At 42.3% G+C, this 23,258-nt stretch overlaps 1 protein-coding gene across 1 annotated transcript in view; it reads right to left on the bottom strand.

The window, feature by feature from the left end:
• Window positions 1–23,258, bottom strand: part of PLOD2 (procollagen-lysine,2-oxoglutarate 5-dioxygenase 2) — an 80,065-nt gene that overhangs the window by 56,072 nt on the left and 735 nt on the right. The window lies entirely within an intron of this gene.

Below are 23,258 nucleotides of genomic sequence, written 5' to 3' on the forward strand. Positions count from 1 at the left end.
GCCGCGGCCGCCGCTCTCGCCCGGCTGCAGCGACCCGCGGGCCGGGGCCTCGTCTGGCAAGCGCCCGCGGTCCTGGTAGTGCCGAGCGAGGCAGGGGTTTTACTCGCTTCCTCCTCTAACGTTTTGTCAGCGGTTTAATTTCCCCCCCGTGGCGCACCCCGATAAACGTCTTCCCGAAAATTTAATTGCGCTCTGCAGTTTGCGAGTGACCGAAGCCCACAAAAGCAGCGGCGGCGTATCCCGTGTGGGGATAGCGTTATTGGCGGCAGCAGCCACGCTGCACATCCCACCTTTCTGTGGATTACAGGACTGTCGATCGTTCCCTTGTTTCCGTGTTAACGATTTTCCTAATAAAAATGCAGTTCATCTGCCTAATCTAACACAAAGCTATTACACATAACTAAAGACAAGCGTGATGGAGAGGAAGATGTACTTCCCCACCTTCCCCTCTTCTGCCTGTTATGATACAAGGTGTAATTGAAAAAATACTGTAAACAATAGCTTAAATGTTAGCAATTCATGTAAAATTATTAAAAAACAGCTAGCAGCCTATTGAAATCTGTGGGTTTTTACACCTGGGAAATTTTTTTTGAGGACAAAGGGCGTAATCCACAACAAAAATTAGCACTGAAAGCAGGATTCATGTGCTTGAGATCCCCTTGTGTTAGGGTCGTGTAGGCCCCTCATTTTTTATCTTTAATGGCGCTATGGGTCTAACAAATGTGCTTTTTTGGAGCCACAGGTTAAAAAAGGAGAGAAAAAGGGAAAACCTGACCTTGAATATCGCAACCGTTAAGAACTGGATGCTTTTGTCTGGAGCGCCGCGTAGAAACCAGACTGTGTGTTATGTGCCCAGATCCTTTCTGCAGTTAATTGGGAGAGTTCATTCCTTGTGGCCCAGCCAGCACGCACGGCAGGGATGGAGGTAGAGTAAACCAAAGAGAAAGACTATATGTCCTAGGTCCTGAGGGGCTCCTAGAGTGGAGAAGGCCAATGAAAGCGGAAATTGTGAAATAGTGAAAGAGAACTAATGCAGTGATGAAGCGGCACTTGCTAACTTTTAGGAGAAACAGAAAAGACCCTCTAGTTTTTGGGCAATTACTCATGACCTACTTTCTCCTGCCACTTCTGTCAGGCCTGCGGGGTTCACCAGAAACCAAATACCTTTTGAATGCAGACAGTATGATCATTTATGCACGCATCCATAAAAAGCCTCTGCTCACCCTTCCAAGAATCAGCGCTACTGCTGATAAGTAACTTAAGACTGCATCATCTGAAAGTGAACAATGTCATGAGTAGGAAGATATTGCAAGGATTTGTATCTTAACTTAAAAAAAAAAAAGTACAAAATTCAAATAAGAAATTGAGCTTATGAAAAGCAAAGATAGAAAAAATTGTTACTATATTACAGCTATCGTTTTAAGGTAGAAAAGCAGATAAGTATTTCAAAAGAGGTCCTAGACAGATCCAGCCTCCCTGCAGGTCCCAAACAACAACAGCACTTGTACCTAGAGATATAAAGAATGTGTAATTAAGAAACTGGAAAATAAGAATGCATCAAGATGGCATTAAATCACAAGAGATATGTAGGACACACTTCATACCATCACCATGAAAGAAATGACAGATTTCTTCAATGCAGTCTGAAGGGAAAAAGACATGACCAGCGGGCAGCACTCTGGAATACCCCCGAGGTGCTGTCGCTGGCATACCAGCGCAGGACAGGGAGTAAACGAAGTTGCAGCCCTCCGGAATCCGAGGTAAAAATCAACATTTGAGCCTCACATGTGTACACGGGGCTTTGAGAAGTCATCGACTGGCCGTTCATCTCTATCAGAAAGAGCAGCTAGTTTCAGCCGAGATAAATACATGGGCTACAAAACAACACTGTTAGATGGAAGCCAACTGGCACAAAGTGGAGAGAGCATCCTGGAGAAATCCTAAGAAGCGTTTTGGTATCAAAGAGTACATGTAAAGAGTGGCAGGGAAGATTGAAAAGAATTAGTAAAGAAGAATGTAAAGAAGAAACAATGAAACAAGAGGAGATAGCTGACAAAGATAGATTTCTAACATGAGGAAAATGGGCTGAGAAGAGAGAACTGTGACAAAAATAAATACATCTTGTACCTCAAACTGCAAGCTCATTAGTCAGAGTTTGACTAGAAACTTTTGCATTTTCTTGTCATTCTCATTAGTCTCTTCTAAATTAGTTTCATTTAGACTGTTCCTAGACAGTTCACCAGAGAGAAAACAGGGCTGAAAACTATCCAAAACACTGCATTCAAAGTGACAGAGGTGGCCAAGAGATCTCATATCCCTAGAGGTTTCACTAGGATACTGTCTGATAGAAGGGAAAATTCTTGCAAAATTTCAAAACTGACCTCTACCAGTTATGGATCACCAAAGAGCTTTATCTGGCCTTGCTTACACTGACACTTGGTTTAGGAACGTTGCTTCTATCCAGAAATACCAGCTTCAAGGCCTGAATAGTCTGCTGGTTAGCAGGGTCTTCAGCTTTCCTGATGCTACTGCAACCTTCTTCGGTACTGCATTACTATAAAAGTGGGCTGTAGTTAACTGTAGTTAAATCTCCGAAGAAGCCAGTAGGAACTTAGCCTCACACCAGAATAACATACATAGTTTTTAATGTAATATGTAACTTAACCCCAGGAAATGATTTCTACAAAGGTCCCATGAAAAAAATGTCTCACTAATTCTTACTATCGTCATTGTTTTCTCCTTTGACGTTTGACCTTATTGAACTTTTTTCATAAAGGCTAAATCCTTTCTTTCCCTTTGCAACAAGGGAATTTCTTCATCACAAATGAAACAGTTTGGCTAAGTCAGCATGGAGAAAGGGAGAGTGCCAGTTTGTTATTATTAGCTGTGGTGCTCTGAACATGGGAGCCCAAGGGACTTTCATGTCACTCAGCTCCAGTGACAGTGAGCAAGAGCAGAGAAAGGGAGCAACTGCAGAGAGTCCTCTCTTCAGAAAGTCACTGTGAAAATCCATTTTCTGTAACCTCACAGTCAGTTGCCAAGTTAATTTTTTTTCAGACCCAGGGCATTTTCAGTGATCAGCAATAATATCTAGGATTCAGCTGGCAGATATTTGGGCAAAATACTATAGGAGAGAAGAGCTTCCTGAATTATTAGTAATCTTCATTTCTTCACTGTCTTTTTTCCTCAGATGTCTGGATATTTCTTTTATATTCTCAGTAACCCCCTGTCCTTATTTGCCTATCCCTTCCTCCTTGTCCCTATCACAGAATCACAGAATGGTTTAGGTTGGAAGGGACCTCTGGAGATCATCTAGTCCAACCTCCCTGCTCAAGCAGGGTCACCTAGAGCATATTGCCCAGGATCACGTCCAGGTGGGTTTTGAATATCTCCAGGGAAGGAGGCTCCACCACTTCTCTGGGCAACCTGTTCCAATGCTCAGTCACCCTCACAGTCAAGAAGTTTTTTCTCAGGTTCAGGTGGAACTTCCTGTGGTTCAGTTTCTGCCCGTTGCCTCTTGTCCTGTTGCTGGGCACCACGGAGAAGAGACTGGCCTCATCCTCTTGACACTCCCCCTTCAGATACTTATACACGTTGATGAGATCACCTCTCAGTCTTCTCTTCTCCAGGCTAAACAGGCCCAGCTCTCTCAGCCTTTCTTCATAGGAGAGGTGGTCCAGTCCCCTCATCCTCTTTGTAGCCCTCCGCTGGACTCTCTCCAGTATCTCTTTCCTAATTTTTTGTATGAGATCAGCATATGACTGGCAACTTCCTTCTTCCCCAGACCACAAACAATTTTTAATGTCAAAATATATATGTAGTTGGTGCAACTTGAAATGGAAACAGACATATTTCATGGCAGCTCATTAGCTATTGCGAGCCTGTCATCACAGCCAAAAAGGAGGTAGGTCTGGTCGTAGGAGCCAGCCCTTGTAAACTTTGAGTTGTGCTTTACATGGACCAAATTGCAGGTGGGGCATCAGGGAGCCTCTCGCGTGGTCCATGTAAATCAGCACTTGTCAGAGTTTCATTTGTCGCTTTAGAGGTTTTTAAAGAGTAGTCATATGTATATTACAGTTAATGAAGCGGAAAAGGTGTGAGAAATCAAAGACAAAGCTGGCAAATCCTTTACTTAGTACTTAAAAAGGGACAGCAACTCTCTTTGTCACTTGCCTTTTACTCATGACTTTCATCATATGAAAGTAATAACCAAAGTTATCATATGCTGGGAAACAAACCAAACACTTGGGGAGAAGATAAAAAGATTTCCCTTGCTCTAGCGTTTCAAGCAGGAATACTGTCCCTCCCCAAAGAAGTTTCTGCACAGCCTTTCTTTCCAAAACAATTCTCCAGCTAGCCTGCTCCCACTCTTGATGTATCTTCCACACCTTTTCTGCAGAGAAGCTGTCAAAACTCATATGTAGAACGAACATGACAGACTAGAGGTCCCTTGCATCTTCTTATAAGAGGCCATTTTCATATCTTTCAGTTACTTTTCAATTTGCTCTCTGCTCCTACTGTGCTTTGCCTGTCCTTGAACTTATCTCACCTTGTAAGTCTAGGCCTCAAAAATCTCTTCTTTTATTCTGGAGCCCCACAAGGATATATTTTCCACCCATGCTGAAATAGGGTAATGTTGGCCACATGGACTTCCTTCCCTAATCTTGCAATACTGAAGTTGTCTATTACACAATAATAAAATAAAAAGGGAAGAAAAACAACAGCATGAATCTGTGTAAAATCTGGGACAGAACGAAGTGTCAAAAATTCACCACCACCAGTAATCCAAGAATAGAAAAAAATCATCATGGCAAATACTCTTAAGTCTAACACTTCACTAAAGATCACACAGAGTCTTATAACAGATAGCAAATTTGATATGTAACCATCACAGTAGGTCCATTTTATCCGGGCAAAAGCCATTCCTCATGTGTTTTCAATAGCAGCAGTCATTAGTCATTTGTTCTGAATGACAAATTCTTTTTTCTCCTGTATCATTCTAGCTATTCTAGCTTAAATTTTTTTTGGTTTAATTCATAAAATTTTTCCTCTCTTTATGTTATAAAGGTATTTCCATAGCCTTGTGATTTCACTGCCTGGCTCAAGTGCATACAAAGTACAGAATTAAATAGAAGTTTCTAGCAGTGTGAGTTTATATGATTGATCTAGCTTATTACAGAACAGTTACAATCTAATCTGAGTTTATCTTTGCAGTTAGAGTAATAAAGCACCTTCAAGTTTGTAAGTCACACCTGCTTTTCTAGTTAACTCATTTACCTTGTGTAATTATTAAAAAAGATATACAGTTTTTGAGTTTTGTTTGATATACAAAATCAGGTGGGGTAGCTGAAAAATATCAGGTCTTGATTCAAGAATAATACTAATAGAAATCATATTCCAACGTAATAGAAAGCTTAAAAAATCCTTTTCAATCATACAAAAAATGTTCTTCAAATATATTTCACTTAGCTGCTCATGGCTCTTTTAACTTGACCACAAGCCTATGAAACATGAGAACTAAACTAGGATGAACAAAAAAGATTTTTTTTTTACAAAAATACTTAAAATAGCATAAATGTGAATTTAAAGGCTCATCTGGCAATAATATGGCATTAAAGTGGGCATCACCTTTGCCTGACTTAATATATATATGTACGTGAGCCAATAATAAGGGCCTCTTAAACTTCAACCCTAATAATAAATCTTCCGTAGACATTTTATTTTCAAAGAATCAGGATAAATGTTACTGAAATTCTACTCTTGCTGTCTGGAAATAGTTTCTCTTTGGTTGCCTCCCTCTAATTTATGCTCAGCTTCAATCAGAACACTTCTGTGAGTCGCCGCCCCGGTCTTATTATTATGGACATGATCCAGCCAGTTGCTGAGAAGTGCTTGGCCTTCCTCAGAAGTGCTACGAGCCCACTGATTTCAGTGGAATTTGGGATGCTCAGCACCTTTCGCTACCTAGTGCTGAATGAATCATTTGGGCTATATTCATAGTTTCTTTCCCAGCCCACGCAGTAAGAAATTACTTCGTTTCATTCACTCATTTGTAATTATAGCTATAAACAACCCATAGGAACAAAAGATTAATAGTGTTAGCAGGCATTTACAGGGTATAATCGGCTGTCATCCTGTTATTACGCAAAAGATCGAACGAGCGGCTCTGAAATTACAAGAAGAGTTATATTCCTGTACTCAGGCTGAGTAGCTAGACGTAAATGCCCATGAAAAGCTGTGCTAAGTTTCTGCCTGCGGTTCGTCCTGTGGCATTTATGTCATGACTGCTGCAGCCCCAAGGTCTAATTCTGCGCCACTGAAGTCAGCAGGAGTTACAAGAGAATAAAACCTACTGAATACAGTGCTGACCTGGCCTTACACCAGAAGCTTAAAACCTCCCTCTCTGCTTCTGTTGGACACAAAGGTGTGATCCCCATTTTTTGCTCTCACTGCATTCATTTGTACATGATTCATACAGGCACAAAAATGCAAGAATCAAACCCCACAGAATTCATCTTGTAAACCCTGCTGGTCAGGGTTGATCTTGTAAAGATTTCAGTCCCCTCACCCAACATACTATAAAATGCTTCCCAGAGCCTGAAACGAGAGGTGTTGAAATGCACAATTAATCATAATGACTGATTTAAAGCCTTGCCTTTGTTTAGGGATGCAGATAAGAGTATAACAGAAAAGGAACTGGCATTCAAAAAAAAAAAAATGTTTACTGTGGGATTAATAGGAACCAGCAGAAAAATATGTTTATAAAATTGTCTGAAACTGGCAGTCAATGTGAGGGTTTGTGTCTATGTCAACAAACCATCATAATGTAAAAAATGTTCCTCTGAAGTAAGCTTGCGGTATGAAGGAGACTGAATAGCGTCGAATGTGTTTGACCAGTAGAGGAGGGCAGGTCAGTATTTTACAACAGTTAACCCTAAAGCCTATTCTTTTGTGATTTCAGAAACCTGGTAGAGATTCCTCTAGTGACAATCTGGGGAAAAAACACTGGAAGCTTGTCCCGCAAGTATTCCCCTATGGGACGACATCAGATTTCATATTCTCTGTTACTGGAATGGCTTTGGTCTAAGCTGCTTTTCCTGACCCTGCTCTGAGAATTTTATGACTGTACTGCCTGTCCACAATGATCTCATTCTCTCCAGCTGACTTATATAAGATAAATAGAAACTGCTGTCTGACAAAACCTAATTTTGCAGGTATGTCTTTTTCATAATTACATTTTATTCATAAAAAAATTGACATTAAATTAGTCTTATTTCCTACCTCCTGTAGAACATAAACGAGGAAACCCAGATGGCCGTAGAGAAACTGCTGCCAGGATTTCTGAAGAGGACTGGATTTTAGGGAGAAAGAAGGGAGATGGCCTGGCAATTTCTTCATTTCATCTGATGTCTCCTTTCAGAAAGCCTTCTAGTTTTTCAGCAGCCATTATGTGGAAGGGTGACCACAAGAAAGGTGGAGAAAAGCGAAGAGCTGCACATCTTAATTTAGTACCTCTCTGGTTGGTCAAATATCATATGGCTTTGCAATACCTAACTATTTCGCCTTTTGACAAGAAAACATTTACAGGGAAAAAGAGGTGGTAGCCAGTAAAAACAAGGCGTGGAAAATAAAAATGCTGTCATTAAATGAACAGTTAAATATCATTACCAGGAAAGATGAAGTTTTGAGCAGAGTGTCCATGACACAAATATGAAGTAGGAGACTTTCATGACTGAATTAGTAGGAGAAAGCGCTTCTCTGCTTAGAAGTATTTACGAGCTAAGCACTGTCTTGAGGTTATTTTCTCATCTGCTTGCCCACCTTACATTACACGTGCTCTTAGTTTTATTTGGTAGAAGGGGATATGAAGAGAAGCTATGTTCAGATCACTGCTGGAAAAATTTCTCTGCAGACCAGGGTTTCTCAGTTTTTAACACATACTACTGTACATAATCATTTAACTCACTCACTCCGCATCAATGTAAATGTGAGATAACGAATCGATTCAGGCCTTTAACACTAAAATGGCGAGGACTGGGTGAAGCAATGAAGTAGTTTTAGGTTTCAGGCAGCGTACTGTGAAAGTGCAATATATTCAGTCTGGATGTTTCTTCTCAATTGTACTTCTTAGGCCAGTGAGCAAAACACATGCCTTTTTGAGACTGGGAGCTACACTGTTCTCAGCTTACATGGGAAGGGGCACAGAGTAAGCAAACTCTGAATAGCAGTATAGTTCTGATAAATGTGACCTTGCCCGCATTCAAGGCAAGCAACAGGCCTCTTAGTGCTTGCTTATCTGTTGTTCAGGAATGACTGGAGTAAACTGAGAACCTCCAATAAAGCCTCATGAGGACTCTTTTCTAAAGATTTGGAAATTTAATTATTTTTTAACGCATCACACACAATCATTTTATCTTTGCTAGCACATTACCCCAAAGCCAGAATGGCAGCTACTTTGAATCTTTGTAAATAATTTCTCAGAGGTTGCAGATAGTGCTCCTTTAGCTTGGATGCTCAGGAAGATGATGTCTTTACCCCAGGCAATTCTGATGACTTGTCAGGTTGGCAAACCCTGACACTGTGAGTACATGTTGCTCCTGTAGTGTGAGCTTTAGGAATGGAGTTTCAGAGGAGATCTGGCTGCTTCACTTCCAGATAATCCAAAGCTGGCACTGTCCAGAGCAACATACAGAGCGAATCTATGCTAGGTAACGTGAGAGAATGAAACTCCTCATTTACAGAAAACTAAATGAACTTCCTTTATCTGTCAGAGGAAGGCAGCAACCTACTCCAGGTTGAGGAGGAACGTGGTGAGCAGTAGCAGGAATTACAGATAGCGCAGCAGAACGCCAGCACTGTGAACAGCTGGTCATAAAAATCACAAGCAGAAGAATTAACAACAGGGCCAAAACTGCACATAGCCTGAGCACTGTACGCTGAAGAGCCTGGGTCACCATATTCCTGCTGTTCCCTTTTCCTCAGACTTTCCTCAGTCCATCAAGGGGATATGCACACTATATAAAGGCTGCAGCCAAAATCATTTTCACAGGGTTTAGTAGAGCAGAAATTGCAATCCTCAAACAAATATTGTGTTATCATACCTGTGTGTCATCAGATAAACCGTGCAGGAGTCTCTGTCCCTGGGTAGCTAAAGAGGGAAACATGGTAGGCTCAGAGCTCACATCTCCAGGACGTTCCTAGTAAGTGGCCAGGTAAAAGCAATCCTGTTGCCATGTAAAAGCAAACACTGTAGCAAAGGAGATGTGGAGGTTCTTGTATCCCTGTACCAAGGTAGGAATATTCTTGCCTTTGAATTATTTACTTCACACTTTAACAGTGGTCTTTGAGATAGACAGAAAGAAATAAGGAAAACCTTATAGCCTCTATATCTCCCTCTGGCAGGCAGCTACCTAGCAAATTATCACCTCTGCAAAACCCTTACTCACAGGAAAGTCTTATTAACGTGGCTCTCATATTGTGCTTACATTCTGCCTGCTAGAAGTCAGAACTCTGTCGATAAAGGGCTGATAGTTATATATTTATAGCAGAATTCAATATGGCTCATCTGTAAGTTTTCCTCATGCTTAGTGGGAAATGTCATTCTTGTTTATTCTCATATTCTGGCTCCCAGAATATGGTTCCCAGAACATGAGAGGAGATATGGAAGGGGGGAAAAAAAAAAAACAGTAACACTGCTGTCGTTACACTGCTTGGAAAGGCTATGTTGTCAAAACATTTCTATTAAGCTACTAAGTTGTTTCTAACCAAACATATTTGAGAGAAATTATAAAGAAAAAATATCCTTATACCATTCATTATCATATTATATCCCTTATATCTATCTTCAATTGCAAGATGCTTTTTCTTCTTCATATTTTCTACCAAAACTATATTTTCTTTCAAAATCACCCCATGCAGTGTAACCAGGGCTATATATTATCCCAGTCTTAATATAAATGCCTCTTTCAAAAGCGCTGCAGGTCAGTATATATTTCATTCTCTTGTGTTTTACAACAGGGACAAGCGACTATCTTTAGCTCAGTCCCCTTTTTTGTGTATTATCTTTTGTTCTGCCAGCTCTGTGTGGAGATGACTCAACCGTCTAAGTCAGCCAGCCTGTTCCAACCTGGAATAGCATTCAGAAGCATCCACACTCATTTCCAGTCCTTTGGTAAACTTATTCAACCATGAATACAACATTTCCAGTCATGGGGCCTTCATCTTTTTTCAAGATACTGTTGAAGGCGTCAGTTCATGAGATTCAAGAATCAAGTCCCAGGCCTGTGGATCATTTAATCTTCTAACTTCCTATGTAGTTTTATACTAGTCAGTTGGATTGTTTTCACCTCAATTGAACATAGATCGAAATACTTGTTGGATCGTGTCCCTGGAGATTAGTGCCATCTGAGAGACTCCAAGCTGCCAGATAATACAAAAGCCGTGGTTTCCAGTTCTCAAAATAGTGTCCATGAAAGTAATTTTGAAACTGCAGCGTGTGCAAGAAACTAGGACCTACTACAACTACAATCATCACTATTTTCTCGTCCTAATATAAGGCTTTTTTTCTTTAACCTTGCCTTCCCGAATAGCACATCAGTTCTATAAATACCTCTGAAAATTCTTCAAGTTGAAAAGCAGTTAAGTGAACTGTTTTTCCTCAGAGAGGGACATTAAGGAACCTCAGCAGATTATTATTAGTTTGATTTTTTTTAATTGATATTAGTTTAATATTGTTTGATTCCGGAAGAATGTCAGACACATTGTACATAGCTCCGTAATGACAGCCTACAAAAGCCTACAGAGTAGTAGCTTTTAGTATTTAAATTTAAAATTTAGTATTTCCACAGGGTATTCACGTTTACCACTGTTAAGGTCCAGTCCCCTGTAGATGATAGTGGCAACCTCCCCTGGCTTTCCAAGCCAAACAGTAAAACTCACTTGCTCACAGAACAACATATAGTCTTTAAATTGTACCATGCCTGAAGTAACTACCAAAGCCAGAGAGAGGGCTATGGTGTGCTTTCCAAAGAGCAAAGGCAAGGTAAAGACAGAAAAAATGCTCTCTCTAAAGCACAGAAATTCAGGAAAGACTCATACACCAGTAAAGCCAGGCTTCCACAAAATCTCAATTACAGCTTTTTCCCTTCCCATTAATTTGTGTGAATTTTTCCAGATTAGGGCTGGAGAGGACGAGGATTCTTGGTGTTTCAGTAAGACTAGGCCATTTAATCCTGCTCTTCCTATCTCCCTTCTGCCACTCGCTAACAGATCAGCTTGCTGCATATCAAGATACGTTTGTTCTGTTGAATTATTACAGATGTTTTTCCAGTCTCTGCTAGCTAGATGGAAGGTATTGCAACTTTTATGCCATGGAGAAACAGTCAAAAATTTTGTATGGCAAACAGAGGGTGAGTAGAGGAACAGGAGGGGAGGGATCACGGTCATCAGATAGTTACTTCTCAAACATAGTTCTAATGCTTTGTTCCCCCTGTGCTTGCGGACTATAACTGAGACATCGGCTGGTACAGCTGAATATAAGCTTCCATAAACAAACGCTGTGCGTTTGAACTCCACTGCACGTAGGCCATCCACACGCTTTTTCCACTCTGGCTGCTTCTCCCGGCAGCCAATCGGGACACTTGTTTTGGCCATGACTCTGCTGTAGTTTACGCCACACTTTAGTCTGACTGGAGTGAGGAAAAAGCTACTGGTTAAACGTCCACGATTTTCAGGCAGCATGCCAAGAGCAGCAAATGAGACTCACTTTCTTTTTAAAAGAACCAGCCCTCCCAGGCTGACCTTCAAGGCAGGACCTTGTCAACGAGTGTGTACTCAGCATCTCGAAGACAGGGAAATTACCGCAGCCCTAGAAATTTTAGTACCTCTGTTTAGCTGATTGCATTTGATGTAGTGCAGACAGGGGATACCAGGCAGGGACTTGCTTTACAGTCACCATATATATCATTTACTCTTTTTCTTTCAGTCTCGGAGAGGCCTGACCTTTTTCCCATGGAATTTCTCTCAAGTGAGTCACAGAAGTCAACTGCTGCCCAGTCACTTACAGGAAAGATGGATTTACATTTTATGTGCATTTTTAGCAAAACTCTTCTAGTCACACCATACATCTCGATGACTAAATTAGGTCATTCCTATCCTCTTTTCCCCCCTTTGCATTGCAGAGGAAAACAGATATGATTTATCAGTCTGTCATTATGGAAGAGGATTGATTTTCACAGAATCACAGAATCACAGAATGGTTTAGGTTGGAAGGGACCTCTGGAGATCATCTAGTCCAACCTCCCTGCTCAAGCAGGGTCACCTAGAGCATATTGCCCAGGATCACATCCAGACGGGTTTTGAATATCTCCAGCGAAGGAGACTCCACCACCCCTCTGGGCAACCTGTTCCAATGCTCTGTCACCCTCACAGTGAAGAAGTTTTTTCTCAGGTTCAGATGGAACTTCCTGTGGTTCAGTTTCTGCCCATTGCCTCTTGTCCTGTTGCTGGGCACCACGGAGAAGAGGCTGGCCTCATCCTCTTGACACTCCCCCTTCAGATACTTGTACACGTTGATGAGATCCCCTCTCAATCTTCTCTTCTCCAGGCTGAACAGGCCCAGCTCTTGCAGTCTTTCTTCATAGGAGAGATGCTCCAGCCCTCTAATCATCTTGGTAGCCCTCCGCTGGACTCTCTCCAGCAGGGCCATGTCTCTCTTGTACTGGGGAGCCCAGAACTGGACACAGTACTCCAGGTGAGGCCTCACCAGGGCTGAATAGAGGGGCAGGATCACCTCCCTCGACCTGCTGGCAACACTCTGCCTAATGCACCCTAGGATCCCATTGGCCTTCTTGGCCACAAGGGCACACTGCTGCCTCATGTTTAACTTGTTGTCCACCAGCACTCCCAGGTCCTTCTCGGCAGAGCTACTTTCCAACAGGTCAGTCCCCAGCCTGTACTGGTGCATGGGATTATTCCTGCCTAGGTGCAGGACCTTGCACTTGCCTTTGTTGAACTTCACGAGGTTCCTCTCCGCCCACCTCTCCAGCCTGTCCAGGTCCCTCTGAATGGCAGCACAGTCTTCTGGTGTGTCAGCCACTCCCCCCAGTTTAGTATCATCAGCAAACTTGCTGAGGGTGCACTCTGTCCCTTCCTCCAGGTCATTGATGAATATATTGAACAAGACTGGGCCCAGGACTGACCCCTGGGGGACACCACTAGCCACAGGCCTCCAACTTGACTCTGCGCCATTCACCACAACCCTCTGAGCTCGGCCATCCAGCCAGTTCTCAAGCCACCTCACCGTCCACTCATCTAGCCCACACTTCCTGAGCTTACCTAGGAGGATGTGATGGGAGACAGTGTCAAAAGCCTTGCTGAAGTCCAGAAAGACAACATCCACTGCTCTGCCCTCATCTACCCAGCCACTCATTCTGTCATAGAAGGCTATCAGATTGGTCAAGCATGATTTCCCTTTGGTGAATCCATGCTGACTACTCCTGATCACCTTCTTGTCCTCCAGATGCTTAGTGATGACCTCCAGGATGAGCTGTTCCATCACCTTTCCCGGGATGGAGGTGAGGCTGACAGGCCTGTAGTTTCCTGGCTCCTCCTTCTTGCCCTTTTTGAAGACTGGCGTGACATTGGCTTTCTTCCAGTCCTCAGGCACCTCTCCTGATCTCCAGGACCTTTCAAAGATGATGGAGAGAGGCCTAGCGATAACATCCGCCAGCTCCCTCAGCACTCGTGGGTGCATCCCATCGGGGCCCATGGATTTGTGGATGTCAAGTTTGGACAAAAGATCTCTAACCCGATCCTCCTCAACCAAGGGAGAGTCTTCCTTTCTCCAGCCTTCCTCTCTTGTCTCCAAGGTCTGGAATTCCTCAGGACTGGCCTTAGCAGTGAAGACAGAAGCAAAGAAGGCATTCAATAACTCTGCCTTCTCTGTATCCTTTGTCACCAGGGCACCCGCCCCTTTCAGCAGCGGGCCCACGTTTTCCCTAGTCTTCCTTTTGCTATTGATGTATTTGAAGAAGGCCTTCTTGTTGTCCTTGACATCCCTTGCCAGATTTAATTCCAACTGGGCCTTAGCCTTCCTTGTCGCATCCCTGCACGCTCTGACAACGTCCCTGTATTCCTCCCAAGTGGCCTGTCCCCTTTTCCACATTCTGTACACTTCCTTCTTCTGCTGGAGTTTGGCCAGGAGTTCCTTGCTCATCCATGCAGGTCTCCTGCCCGCTTTGCTGAACTTCTTCCTCAGAGGGATGCACTGATCCTGAGCCTGGAGGAAGTGACGCTTGAATATTAACCAGCTCTCTTGGACCCCTCTTCCTTCTAGGGCCCTACCCCAGGAGATTCCCCTAAGTAGGTCCCCGAAGAGGCCAAAGTCAGCTCTCCTGAAGTCCAGCGTTGCAATCCTACTCATTGCCCTGCTCCCTCCTCGCAGGATCCTGAACTCCACCATCTCATGGTCACTGCAGCCAAGGCTGCCCCCAACCTTCACATCTCCAACTAGACCTTCTTTGTTCGTTAGTACAAGGTCTAGCATTGCACCTCTCCTCGTTGGCGTCTCCACCACCTGGGTCAAGAAATTATCATCAATGCTCTGCAGGAACCTCTTTGACTGTTTGTGCCTAGCTGTGCTGTCTTCCCAACAGATGTCAGGGTGGTTGAAGTCTCCCATGAGAACCAGGGCCTGTGATCGTGAGGCTTCTTCCAGCTGTCTGTAGAAGGCCTCATCGACGACTTCCTCCTGATCAGGTGGCCTGTAGTAAACCCCCACAACAGTGTCACCCATGTTACCTTGCCCTTTAATCCTTACCCATAGGCTCTCAACTTGCTCTTCATCCACCCCGAGGCAGAGCTCCATACATTCTAGTTGCTCCCTCACATAAAGAGCAACTCCCCCCCTTTGAGTTTGCCCATCCCCTTGTAACTCCACCATCAACCTTCATCTGTGATTCCCATCATTTTGGGATTCCATAACCAGAAAGCATGACTAGGTAAAGAAACATGTTGGTACATTAGTGAAAAAAACTTTGAAAAACACCTAATTTAGGTGATGGATGGATGACAGCAAGGAAGCAGAACCTCTCTGTGACATCATCTCCTTGGAGCCCACTGAAAAATATCTGGCAGACAGCAAAGATTCATAAAACAGGTACTAGCAAATATGGTTTGTTTCTCTACATGCACAGTGCCCAAGACAGCTGTTGATGACAAGCTTTTGGGGGCTGACATTATGTCACTGGGCAACAGGACCTGCAGCCGTCTTGCACAACGCTGAGGTCCTCTCTACACGGGGGCAATTCTTTCTTCAGTGGTGATGAAGTGAATATTGCTTTTAAGGGGATAACTCCTGTGAATCCTTTTCACCCTTCTACAGATTTTTAGCTTACAGAATAACAGCTTAATCATGTACTAAGACTTCTTGAGGCGTCCCACATGTAAACTTTTAAATCAGAGAAAGTCACCTTTTGCACTGCCCATCTGCTCAGTTATAAGTGAGGAACTAATGGGATTTAGTCAAAAGAAGCTTAGGTGCTGCTCTGCAGGTGAAAAAGTCTCCAAGAAAGAGGCCGCTGTCTAACTGAATCTAATACAAGCATTAATTCAAATATAATTATTTAGAGAACTGCATGATACATGAAAATATTAAAACCCTCAAGTGCAAAGCTGCTGGATTAACAGGAGAGCAGCAACTTCATAATCCCCCTTGGCTGCTGTTTTCCTTTCTTTTGGGGAGAAAAGTTCATAGTTTCACATATTTTAAGGCAAGAAGGGACATCCGATCACCTGTTCTGACCTGGTGGTCACACTCATTGCATTTCTCTTAAATACCCTCAGATTGCAGCTGAGGCCATGAGTCAGATTCAGCATTTTGGTCCTTAGCAGACTAAGCCGTTGACACCACGCTGCCACGCTGTTAACAGCGACCAGCTCTTAGTGGAATTTCTGTGGGAGTTTGCAGGAGGCGTTTGGGAACGCTTTGGCAGTGCAGCTTTACCTCAGCAACAAGAGAGGCGTGCAGCACCCGTTGTTGGGGCCTGTCCTGGACGGATACGCTACATTCTTCTTCCTCCTGTCTGAAGAGAAAGCACTTTTATCAGTATGAATTGCAGCTCAGATGGAGTGGAAGGCTGTGGTCTCAGGGAAGGGCCGAAGTTTTGGAAACCAGTGTAGGAAAATCTTCAGGTTTTCCACTTACCTGAAATCAGGCAGTACCAAAGTGGGTCTCTGAGGAGAGCTCTCGTCACCTTTTCTTACCCAGTCACTCCAGCCTGCAGCTTGAGCTCATCGACATTTCAGTGGCCCTGCTATTTTTAGCACCATTCTCTTAGTTTTTTTTTTTCCCCCCATTGTCAGCAGCTATATTCACATTTTTAAATGGCCAAATTTTAATCTTAAGTAGGTGTTAACCAAAGATCACCTAATTCTCCCTACATAGAAATATTGGTGTGGGTGGTTCTTTGACTTCCCTGAGCTTTGAATCAATTGGCTTTTGAGGGATATATATTTGAGGGATATAATATTTCACGGATGTTTACACCTCATTACATCTTTTTGAGAAGATAAAAACTTGACTAATGCATTTTTCTGTTTACAAATTTGGCTTGAGTTTATTTGATAGTGAAAGCTTTTGCTGAATTTCACCACATAATTACTGAGGTGCTGTTCCCCAGGAAAAACAATTTAATGCAAAGATTTCATATTTGCAGCTCAAGAGGTGTTGATTAGTTCATATTTGGCTCTGGCACCGCATTTTAGTAGCTCCCTTAAAGCATACATAAACACTGATATCTTTATGATATATTGTTCATTACCTGAACATTCACTTTTGGGCAAACATTTCGTGCAACTAAACTTACTGCTTATCAAGTTAAGTGCTATAAATGGAGCACACACAACATAAGTAAATTTAGTGGATTTATTCATCAGAGCTTTTACCCTGCACGCTCTCACTCTGTTCTCTGCCACTGAAATATTAGCTATTTGCTCTTTTTTCTTTCTTTTTTTTAAACCATTGAAAAATGAGCACAGTAACCCACAGGTAAGTTCCTGTTCATTTCAATGACTGGCTTTAATTTTTGGTGCATTTTAATATTAGCTCACCACCTCTCATGGCCTTTCTACAGTTTGTTCAGTGGAAAAAGAGGACAGGGCACAGTGAGCCCTTGTCTGTGTTGAAAAACTTTCCTTGTATTTATTTTCTATCCCAATCTGGCAACAAGCAGAATGTGGACATAAACCAAATGCCAGCAAACTCAGCAGCTCAGACTCAGTCCACGGAAAGGCCTATGTTTTCCAGGATCCACAAATTCTGCTTACTGAAAATGAGAAATTTGTTTGAGGTGTGGGGGGGGGGGGAAGGATGTGTGCCTTGGTGCTATTGTACAGCCATACTGAATGTAATTTAAAAAATTAAAAATAAAAAAACCTGCAATCACTAACTGCAAACACCTCATTTATATTCTTCTAAAAAGCAGGACTGGCTACAGGAGTTTTAGCAGGATTTAACTGCTAATGGGTAGGTCTCTGGCAAACATACATGACACTTGCAATATTAAAATTCATTTTATTCAAATTCCCCAGGACGAAAGGTTACTCTGTTCTGGGCTGGGCGGATGGAGAGAGCTGAAGTAAAACCAGGAAACTGAGCCTGAGTGGAAATATCAGCTGGGGAGATTGAGAAGGGTCATAAAGAACTGAAGAAACAACTTACAAAGCATAAAGACTATCAGGTCTTTATGCATCAGAGCCACCAGTGATGCACCGGACATACAGGTTACGTAACTGGGTACAACTAAATAGAAAATAGAGCAGCCCAAAGCAATGCTGGTGTAAGCGCAGGTACGTTTGAGGGTTATGTTGTTAACTGTGCAAAACAAATCCCAGCTTTCCAGAGAACTTTACACTTGCGCGAGAGACGGCGTGCTTTAGAGCAGGAACGCCTCACCAGCACCTCCGTTTCGAAACGCTACTGAAACGACATGTTGGTTATAAAACCAATCAGCAGAAGAGTGCCGTGAGGCCATGATGTCCAGGCAGCCCCAAATTCTTCAGTGTCTTCCGCGTCATCTAAATTAGCAGGTTGCCTTTCGTTTCTAAATTTCTTCTCGTAAACAGCCTTAATTTTAGCCTTCACCCTAAACCTCAGCTTGCCTGGTTTGCTTAGGAGATGGCGCACAGCGTTTGCCGCCCGCTGCCGCGGCTCGGAGCTCGCCCGGGCGCCAGCGGTTGTGCTACACCAGCCGCTGACCGACCGCCTTGCTTGCAGCTGCGACATGGAATCACACAGCAGTTTTCGGGTGAGAAAACCTCCGTGTCACATCACCTGCGCCGCAGACAGCGCGGGGAAGAGACGACCCTTGGCCAGCACGTCCCTGCGGTGCACGAACCGACTCTCCTTGTTTTGGCACTTACGGCAACGAGAGCCCGGAGCCGGGTGCGCGGCAGGGCCAGGCGCAGCACAGGGACCTACTGAGACCCCTGCCAGCACGGGCTCCCAGCCTGCGCTTTGTGTCCAGCTCGCCAACAGGCACATTCATTTGCTTGCAGTCAACAAGGGAGAAATATCGAGTTCCTCAGCAGCTACCAGCAGCCCCGGTTCAATAACTAGGGCAGCTAGAGGTTAAACTAGCCACGGCATGAAGCAGCAAGTTTAAATAAAAAACCACAACTAGAGCCTTGGGGGAAGCCTGGGGTACGGCCCGGTGCTCTGCGAGGCACGCTCTCACCCCTCTTGCCTGGGGGCTAAATTCACCTCCAGTGTAAATCAGTGACATTAAGCCAGCAATGAATTAGCCTGTTTGCTTCGATGTATGCTGCTGTGAGGTAGTAGCAGCTTTTTTATTGTGTAGTAAATTACGTCACAGCTCACAGACCGGTTCCAAATTCTACCATATACCCAGCCTAATGCAGCTATAAGGACATTACATGGTATTTGTCTGTCTGTCTCTCTCTCTCTCTTTTTTTTTCATCAATCGTGCTTTGACGTACTTTCACGCAATTCTTAGTTTTCGTAGTGGCCTGCAGCAGCAAAATCTTAAGCTTCAAATGCAGTTTTGGTGGGAAAGACACATTTCCACACTCAGTTAGGGAACACATACTTTGGAGATAGTGTAATCTGAAAATCTTCCACTGAGAAAATCAGAATGACAACTAGGGTAATGCATGCAAATACCACAGCACCACTTTTTAAGCAGTGAAAAAATAATTCCTGTGCTAACACTGCCCCCTGTTGCACACAAAGTACAGACATGGGCTTCCTAGAAAATGCAGCTTTAAAAATAGGAGATGCAATAATTGTTAATCGTTGTTTTCACCTCTTCCTCCTCTTTGGCTTTTGTTGCAATACTTTCCTGTATATTTTCTCCTCATTTTTCTCTTAAATAACATTGTGCTATTAGGGAAAAAAAAATCAACAAACCAAACTTAAACATATCTGTAGAACAGAGGATAATTTTCTCCAAAACAAATTCAGTAACATATAGGAGTCTCTGTTTGAGAGGTGGCAAAAATCTACTGTAAGGTTTCTTTGTCTTGTCATACTTGTAAAGACTTAGCTGCATGCTTTTTGTCATACAACATATTTCCATACTGTTGCCCAGATTTGGAGAGGGACTGTGAAAAAAGGCATTAGACAGAGTAACTCATCTAGTCTTAGAGGGATCTGATCTGGTACATAAGCATACCACACAAGCATAAATCAGGAAAGCATGTATAGAGCTTTCACATAGTCTTGGTCTAACACCACAGTTCTCCAATAGCTGGGCTTTTGCCTCCACCCTGAGAGCACCGCTGCTTTTTCTTTATTCTCTATCGTTGACTCCTTGTTATTTTGTGACGGTCTTTTATACCTCCTGTCTCACTAAGTTTAAAATCAAGGTCTCACCACATGATTAATTTCTGATTGAAACGGCTTCTTTGCCTTGAGGTGCGGTTTTCCTCTCGATCTGTTTCCTTGTCCTGGTCATGAGCTGTTCCCTTATCAGCATGTCATTTTGATTCTGCACTGCAGCTTCCTACTCTGCGTCAGCCATTTACCTCTCCCTATCAATTTCACATGGTATTTCTGTTACAAGTTTTCAGCGTTCATATTCATGCAGCTGTCAAACGCTTAAGCCAGGCAATTTTATAATACATTCCCCTGAATGAAGATTCAATTTTCATCATTACCACTGGTGTTTCCAATGAGGTATAGCTGCACCTAAGTAAATGAATTAAATTCCCCCAGAAAAGGGGACAAGTTCATGAAAACTAGTTCCCTCCTCCTCTACCGAATCCCCTCTTATTGTTCAGTCCCTGCTCTCTTGTGGTCAGCTTTTCAGCTTTGGTGAAAGTTATTCTCATTAGTAAAACCAAAAAGTATGTGAAAGTTATTCTCATCAGTAAAACAAAGCAGCACGTGATGGACCTAAAGTCCTTTCTTAGGACCTTCTACAAAAGCACCCAAGAAAACCTTTTTTTAAGCTTCCCTTATATGAATTAAAACATTTTTAGACGCCAACCAACTGTAACACAATGTACTTTAAAACAACGGTCCTCCTCCATGGATTCGGCAAAAAAGCCAATCTTGCTTACGACTAAGGTTAGGGGTAGCTGACCTTTTTTTTTTTGGCTTATAATTTTGGTTTCTAGAAACTGGGATTAAATACACTTTTCTACTGAAAAACATCACATGAATTATGCTCTTCTGTGTCTTACAGACCCTAGGGTTTCATTAAGCGACTGCATCTCCAGTAAAGCTGGAAATGAAAAACTTCAGAGACGATACAGATGGAAAGGTCATTAAAAGCATAGAGAAATCCATCTACAAACCTCACTCTGTAAAGGTTTTATGTAAGTTTTATCTAACTGGGATGGAATTGAATAACAGTGTGCTCAAAGTCTTCTAATGCTTTCCAAAGCCTGGATTTATGGATATGGGAATAAACCATTGTATTGCGTATGGTCTAATGAAAAGTAGAGAGTTCTGGAGGCTGGTGATTTACTAAATAAGGATGGTGTTACGGGTAATACTGCTCAAAGAATAATTTCTTCTGCATTTACCACAACCTTTTTCAGCAATGAGCTAGCTCGTATGCTTAGCTCTCAGCTGTTTCCAGAAGTTTTTGAAGAATTTAAGGATTAAGCATTTTTCAATTCAAATATCATTACAAAACAGTGAAAAGAGGTGATGAAGGTGGTAAGATATTGTTTCGTTAACTAAAGAGCTGTCCTTTGTTAGCCTTTCTCATTTAATATTTTCAGCTTCACGACAGATCAGATAGTGAAAAATTTCTCAATATCAAAGTTTAAGAGAATATGAACAAGAACTGTACAACTATATCAAAACTATCCAGTTACTCAGTTGACTAATAGGCTCTCTAGTCAAACGGTCTCTCTGTCCTTTTGGGATCTGAGATTGTGGGATCTCTTTCATGTTCCTTTTACCATAGTTCTGGTAAATCTGGAAGTCTCAGCTTGAACTCCTTGCATCTTAATTACTGAACACCATAGCTATATTCAGGTGCTCATTTACTTTGCCTAATTGTTGCTCTTATTTACTAATTGTGCTATATATATGATAACGCCTTAAGCTGCAGCAATCTAACCAGTAGACTTAAGCAGCACAAACCCCAAAACTCAAATAGACAACAGCACAATTTTTGCAACTTCATTTTTGAGTTTCACTGTATTTGAGAAGCAGATTTGTAAGCCAAGACCTCTTTACTTGGATAACACTTTCCAGAATTGTTAGAGCGTGCGACTGTAATTCTGCTTAAGTTACAGAAGCTACAACCAGACATTTTTCCCCTACCCACCTTGATGTGAAGCTGATTGTTCACAACTGCTTGCATTCCCATATTCTTCTCTTATGCTCTACAGAGACGTATGTGAATGATTGTGCCTAATTTTTTTACACAAGGTGGTTGGGGTGATGGCGCTTCTACGGCTTATATTGAATTGCAGCAACATATAAACATGGGGTTTTGTTACTTAACGAAAGTAACGAAAATAAAGGCTCCTGTTCATGTACCATTTGCCCAAGTTCTTCATACCTTGTTTACCTGGGCATTCGCTCCCCAGTTTGTTGTCAAGGGATCAACATACGATGCAAGATGCTTTTCAGCGCTGGCAAAGGTATCCCATTTTGTCTACTTAGAAAATATTATTTTATGCATTCTTCGAGCAGCCACAGACTGACCTCAGTCTAACAGAAAAAGTATGCAAGAGTAAGCTTAAATTCTATACAGGACCTGCCATGGAATTGAACAGATATTAACAGGTATCTTCAACAAAAAAATCTTAATGGAATATAGATGTTAGAGTAATTCTGCTATCTATGGAAACTGTAGCCATTGAATGTCTGAGAGCCTAGGACTTCAAACCTACAGATAGGACTGAAAGGGCACATCTACTATTGTCATACATTTTCTATGTGAACACTTAGAAGAAAAAGTAACACTGACAGGTTTAGGTATAAGTAGACCCTACAGCTATACTTATAGGTATGCTGGTTTGGTTTCTATGGCTATCACATCTATTCCTAGCTGAAGCAATCAAACTTTGTCTGTAATTTTGACTTGAGCAAGACTGAATTTCCAATACCGCATTAGAAACAAGTTGATAGAGCACAAGGTTTTCAAAAATCACAATAATTTAATTCCCTAGGAACAGTGCTGAATAATAAAAATGCACTTCCAGCAATTCCCATTATAAAAAGCCCTGTATTCACAGGATTTTGTCTCTAGCAAGCAGAAACTAACTTTAACAAAGCATACAATTTAAGACTTCTAGAACTGTACAGACTTGTTACAAGCTTCTAATTCTTAAAAACATCAAAAGGAGTACACAGCAGCAATGACACCCTTTTCCTCTGCTTTTTGGCTGGTCTGGAGCCATCAATAAATTGTAAATACTAGACTAAAGAAATGTTTAGTAAATTAGAACGCAACTCAAAACATCGGCAAAGACCTCTTCCCATAGCAAGGTCCCAAGAATCACTATATGCACATGCTTTCATGAAGCTGAAGCAAGAACCAGAAGATTTATCCATTTGCTTGCACATTTAACACAAAGCTATGAATGAGAAGAAATAGGCCTGCCATTCCACACTTGTGTCTGTGAAGTGGAATTCTTTGTTTATTACTCCTGACCCTCCCACACCAAACAGACTTGCAATCTGAAAACTATAGACTAAATGAAAGGTAGAGAGGACTGTAGAAACAAAAAAAAAAAAAAAAAAAGCAGCTATTTTTTCCTTGCCTCATGAAAAG

The sequence above is a fragment of the Struthio camelus genome, chromosome 9 (assembly GCF_040807025.1).
Source record: "Struthio camelus isolate bStrCam1 chromosome 9, bStrCam1.hap1, whole genome shotgun sequence".
Lineage (NCBI taxonomy): Eukaryota > Metazoa > Chordata > Aves > Struthioniformes > Struthionidae > Struthio > Struthio camelus.